This window comes from Glycine soja, chromosome 5 (genome assembly GCF_004193775.1).
Source record: "Glycine soja cultivar W05 chromosome 5, ASM419377v2, whole genome shotgun sequence".
NCBI lineage: Eukaryota > Viridiplantae > Streptophyta > Magnoliopsida > Fabales > Fabaceae > Glycine > Glycine soja.
In genome coordinates this window covers 19,519,398-19,525,397 of record NC_041006.1, presented here as the reverse complement: position 1 = coordinate 19,525,397, position 6,000 = coordinate 19,519,398, and positions in this window count along the sequence as shown.

The window sequence follows — 6,000 nt, the reverse complement described above, 5'->3', positions numbered from 1 at the left end:
TTCGCACTGAAGTCCGGTAACCGTTGTAACGCGAATGGGAGCATCTCGTGCCAATCCTTGTATGACACGGTCATCTTTTGGATAATCTTTTTGATATTCTTATTGGCCGCTTCCACGGCTCCATTCATCTTTGGCCGGTAGGGCGTGGAATTGTGATGCTGGATTTTAAACTCCTCGCACATTTCCGCCATCATCTTATTATTCAGGTTGGTGCCGTTGTCCGTGATAATCTTCCTTGGCAAACCATATCGGCAGAATGATCTCTTTCTTAATGAACCTGACCACCACATTCCTCGTGACATTGGTATATGAAGCCGCCTCGACCCACTTGGTGAAATATCTATCGCTTACGAGGATGAAGCGATGACCATTCGAGCCTTGGGCTCAATGGCCCCGATGACATCTATTCCCCACATGGAGAAAGGCCAAGGGGCGGACATGACATTCAGAGGATGTGGTGGGGCATTGACATTATCTGCGAATGCTTGACATTTGTGGCACTTCCTCACATGGACACAACAATCACTTTCCATGGTAAGCCAGTAATAACCTGCTCTTATGATCTTCCTGGCCATAGCATGCCCGTTGGCGTGCATTCCAAACGAGCCCTCATGGACTTCTTCGATCATGTGATTTGCCTCCTGGCATCCACACACCGCAGGAGTGTCATGTCGTGACTTCTTTTATACAGTATGCTTCCGCTCATGAAGAAACCGGCTGCCAACCTCCTCAATGTCCTTTTATCATTGTCGGCAATCTCTGGCGGGTATTCTTTGCTTACGACATATCGCTTGATGTCGAAATACCAAGGCTTTCCGTCCCGTTCCTCTTCCACTTGGCAACAATGTGCGGGTTTGCCACGACACCAAAATTCAATGTAGGGTAGATCCCCGTGCGGTGTTAGCTGGAACATAGACGCCAACGTAGCGAGTGCGTCCGCCATTTGATTTTCCTCGCGGGGAACATGATGGAAGGAGATCTCATCGAAAGTCTTAGCCAATTCCTTGATATAGGCTTTGCAGGGTATCATCTTGGGATCTCTAGTTTCCCATTCCCCTCTCAGCTGATGGATTACCAACGCTGAGTCGCCGTACACCTTGAGTAGTTTGACATTGGAGTCAATTGCTGCCTGGACAGCTAGGCACATGCTTCATATTCGGCCATGTTGTTGGTGCAGTCGAATCCTAGCCTGGCTGTGAAAGGTACACATTGATTGTCCGGAGAGACCAACACGGCCCCAACGCCATGACCTAGAATGTTTGAAGCTCCGTCAAACCATACAGTCCATTTGTCCCGATCTTCGTCCAACTTTCCTCGAACAAGGCCATGATGTCCTCATCCGGGAACTCCGGATGCATGGGCTGGTAGTCGTTAAGAGGCTGTTGAGCCAAATAATCTGCCAAAGCGCTTCCTTTTATCGCCTTTTGGGTGACGTAGACTATATCAAACTCAGATAGCAAGACTTGCCACCGGGCGATTCGTCCTGTGAGAGCTGGCTTTTCAAAGATGTACTTAACGGGGTCCATTTTGGATATCAACCAGGTAGTATGGCTCAGCATGTACTGCCTTAGGCGATGGGATGCCCATACTAAAGCATAACATGTTCTCTCGAGCAAGGAGTAATTCATCTCACAGGTCGTGAACTTCTTACTTAGGCAGTAAACAGCGCGCTCTTTCTTCCCGGATTCGTCATGTTGCCCCAGCATACACCCCATTGATTCGTCCAAGATTGTCATGTACAAAATAAGAGGCCTTCCCGGTACTGGTGGCATAAGCACGGGAGGATTCATTAGGCACTTTTTGATCCTTCCAAAAGCCTCTTGGCAATCCTCATTCCACCGATCAGTTTGGTTTTTGCGCAAGAGTTTAAACAACGGCTCACAAATGGCGGTGAGCTGCGATATGAATCTGGCAATATAATTCAAGCGCCCCAGGAAACCTCGGACTTGCCTCTCTGTACGGGGTTCTGGCATCTCAAGGATAGCCTTCACTTTTTCGGGATCTACCTCTATCCCTTTCTGGCTTACAATGAAACCAAGCAATTTCCCTGATTTGACCTCGAAGGTACACTTAGCGGGGTTCAACCTTAATTGATATTTCTTAAGCCTTTCGAACAATTTCCGCAGGTTGACAAGGTGTTCTTCCTCGGATTTAGATTTAGCAATTATGTCATCCACGTAGACCTCGATCTCTTGATGCATCATATCATGGAACAAAGCTACCATGGCCCGTTGATAAGTTGCCCCGGCATTCTTGAGTCCAAAGGACATCACCTTGTAACAGAACGTTCCCCACAGGGTGACGAAAGTAGTCTTTTCCATATCCTCGGGCGCCATCTTTATCTGATTGTAACCAGAGAAACCGTCCATGAAGGAAAATAAAGCGAAATTGGCCGTGTTATCTACGAGGATATCGATGTGTGGTAAAGGAAAATTGTCCTTGGGACTGGCCCGATTCAGGTCCCGATAATCTACACACATTCGTACTTTCCCATCTTTTTTAGGAACTGGTACGATGTTGGCAACCCATTCTGGATACCGAGCGACGGCCAGAAATCCAGCGTCAAATTGCTTCTTCACTTCTTCTTTTATCTTCAAGGATGTTTCGGGCTTCATCCTTCTCAGTTTCTGTTTTACCGGGGAACACTCGGGATTTAGAGGTAATCGGTGCTGTACAATGTCAGAACTCAAACCGGGCATATCTTGGTATGACCAAGCAAAGATGTCTTGGTAGTCTTTTAGCAGGATTATTAATTCTTCACGGATAGGTGCGGTAATACCTATACCTATCTTTACTTCCCTCTTTCCACTGCCAATTCCTAAGTCTACTAGCTCTGTTTCTTCTTGATGAGGCCCCGTTTCTTGGTCCTCATGGGCGACCATTCTTTCTAGTTCTGGGGGAAGTCCCACATCCTCATCTCCTTCATCTTCCGTTTGATTCATTTCTCGCTCGAAGTCGATAGGCGGGTCCCAGGTATTAGTACCTTCGGGGGACTCGTCATCGGATCTGCCGTTTCAGAAAAAGAAGTAAACATGCAAATGAATGAGAATGGGTAGAGACCAGGAACAGATGAAGAAAGATCCTTGTATTATAAATTCAAAAACAAAAGACACAAAGCCTTAACAAAAGGAAAAACTCTAAAGCCTAGGCCCAACTATAGAGCTTTTAAAACCGTAAAGGTTTACATTATGCTTGTTGCGTAAATGCCGGGGCGTTCCTCCACTCGCCAATTTCCCAGCTGGAAATCAGGAGGGCATGGTCGTACCAAATCCAAAGTACTCGGAACATCATCTTCGCATATCGCGAACGCTTGACCTTTGTCTCTCGAACCCGCGCTTATAAAGCTTCTACTTATGTGGCAGGGAGGGCTTCCTTCACCTTCTTGTCTCCAACGCGAACTTTGACCACTGTTCTTCCTTCCCGCGATGCTTCTTTTCATGTCCGCCTGAGTGGGCTTATAGCCTAAACCATACTTCCCACGATTTCCTTGGGTATTTATCAGGCTAGTTATGCCGCCGTTGTTTTTGCCTAAACCCATCCCGGGTTCATAACCGTTCCCCAACATAACTCGGGCCATCATTACCGCTGCATCGGACAGACAAGGCTGCCCAAAGAGGGAGTCTACGGAGGAAATGCTGACCACCTCAAAAGACTGGAAAGCAGTTTCTAACGATTCTTCTGCGGCTTCCACATAAGGCATGGAGGATGGGCAGCTTACCAAGATATCTTCCTCGCCTGACACGATGACCAAGTGCCCCTCCACTACGAATTTCAGCTTTTGGTGGAGTGTAGAAGGCACAACTCCCACTGAGTGGATCCACGGGCGCCCCAACAGGCAGCTGTAGGGGGGTTAATATCCATTATTTGGAAGGTGACTTGACAGGTGTGAGGGCCTATTTGTACTGGGAGATCGATCTCTCCCCTAACCTCTCGGCGAGTGCCGTCGAAGGCCCGAACCACCATTGAACTTGGTTTTAAGTGGGAAGCATTGAATGGTAACTTCTCCAAAGTGCTCTTAGGCATCACGTTTAAACTGGAACCATTATCGATGAGTACCTTGACTACGATATGGTCCATACACTTGACTGATACGTGTAAAGCCTTATTATGCCCTCTACCCTCGGCGGGGATTTCTTCTTCGGCGAAGGCAAGATAGTTGTTGGCAGTGATATTGTTGACCAGCCCTCCGAAACCTTCTACCGAGATATCTTGGGCCACGTGAGCCTCGTTCAGCACTTTTACTAGCAGAGCCCGATGAGGCTCGGAGCTCATAAGTAACTCCAACAGCGAGACCCTAGCCGGGGTTTTGTTGAGCTGTTCGATAACCTTGAATTCGCTCTGCTGAATTATCCGAAGGAACTCGCTGGCTTCCTCTAGCGACACCTCCTTTCTACCATCCTTTTTCTCCGGGGGACCCTTTGCTGGAATATCTTTATTCGAAGCGTGGGGTGCTTCGCCATCTTGTTCCTCCACCACTTTTCCTTTTCCCTTGACGTCGGCGGGTTGGACTGGTAGGTCCGGAGGTGCGAACACACGACCACTACGGGTCACACCACTCAGTCCCGTGATATTTGTTACTTTAGCTGACAGCGAGCTGACGTCAGTGACTTCTTCTTCCTTCTTCCCCGGAGGTGTATATCTCCACGGGACCGCGTGACTATTTTGGTACGGGAAAGGAACAGGTTTGGCTATTAAGGGGTGTCCGGGCTTTTGCGAAGCTGCGCTTTTAGTGAAGTATATCACCAAGGGTTTGGGCTTCGCAATACCGCTCCCCTCCGTAGACTGCATGCATATATGCTGCTCTTCTTTTCCTTCACTGCCGACTTCCAGTCGACCTTGATCTATCATCCGCTGTAACAATTCCTCTACTCCCAAACACGTCTCCATGTCATGCAGCTCGCCGGAGTGTAGCAGACAGGAATCCTCCTTACACCCACTATGGGGAATCACACCTCCTTTTTGTAGGGCCTCAAAGATAAACCTCCTAGGGGTTGCCACATCCCTTAAAGGTTTAGACCTGTGCGGCCTATCGGACTCAACTGCATTAACCGCTCCCCCTCCATGATTGGCGAGCGGGTTGGTTCTCACATTGGGCCGATCCTCTTGGAAAGTCAGCCATCCGGCATCCATTAAATGTTGGACCTTGTATTTAAGGGCCAAGCATTTTTCGACGGAATGCCCCGGGACACCCCCATGGTACTTGCAAGTTGCGTTAGGGTCATACCACTTCGGGAAAGGGGGTTCGAGGACCCTTCCGGGAGTTACCACGGCCAAATGATTGGCGATGAGGGATGGTAGAAGATCTTCGTACGTCATTGGGAGCGGGGTGAATTCCGGCAATGGCCTCGGAGGGAAGTTCCTTGTCGTGTTGGAATTACCGGCCGGTCGAGTCGTGTTCGGAGTCGGAACTTGGGGAGCTTCCCTCTGGGTGGGTGCCTTAGGCTGCACGGGTGTTGAACTAGAGGCGTTCCCAGCATGAGCCGAGAAGCTTGGGTGATGTTGCGCGTACTGATGGGTACAATGAGGTGTTTGCTGGGGTTTGACCCACGCGGGTGTTGAAGAGACGGCATGGGCATCTCCTTCCTTCCTTTTTGCCCGTGTTGCCCCGATTCTTTTGGCATTCGCGTTTGTGGAGGACACGTAATCAAACTTTCCTCTTTTCAATCCAACCTCGATTCTTTCCCCGGCAAACACCAGATCCGCAAAGCTGGATGGCATGTAACCCACTAGCTTCTCATAGTAGAACACTGGCAGAGTGTCTACCATCATGGTGATCATCTCTCTCTCAACCATGGGAGGAGCTACTTGTGCCGCCAAATCCCTCCATCGCTGCGCATATTCTTTAAAGGTTTCACCCTCTTTCTTGAACATATTCTGCAGTTGAGTACGGTCAGGAGCCATATCAGAATTGTACTGATACTGCCTTAGGAAGGCGGTAATCAGATCCTTCCAAGTACGGATACGGGAAGCTTCCAAATTAGTGTACCACACTACCGCAGC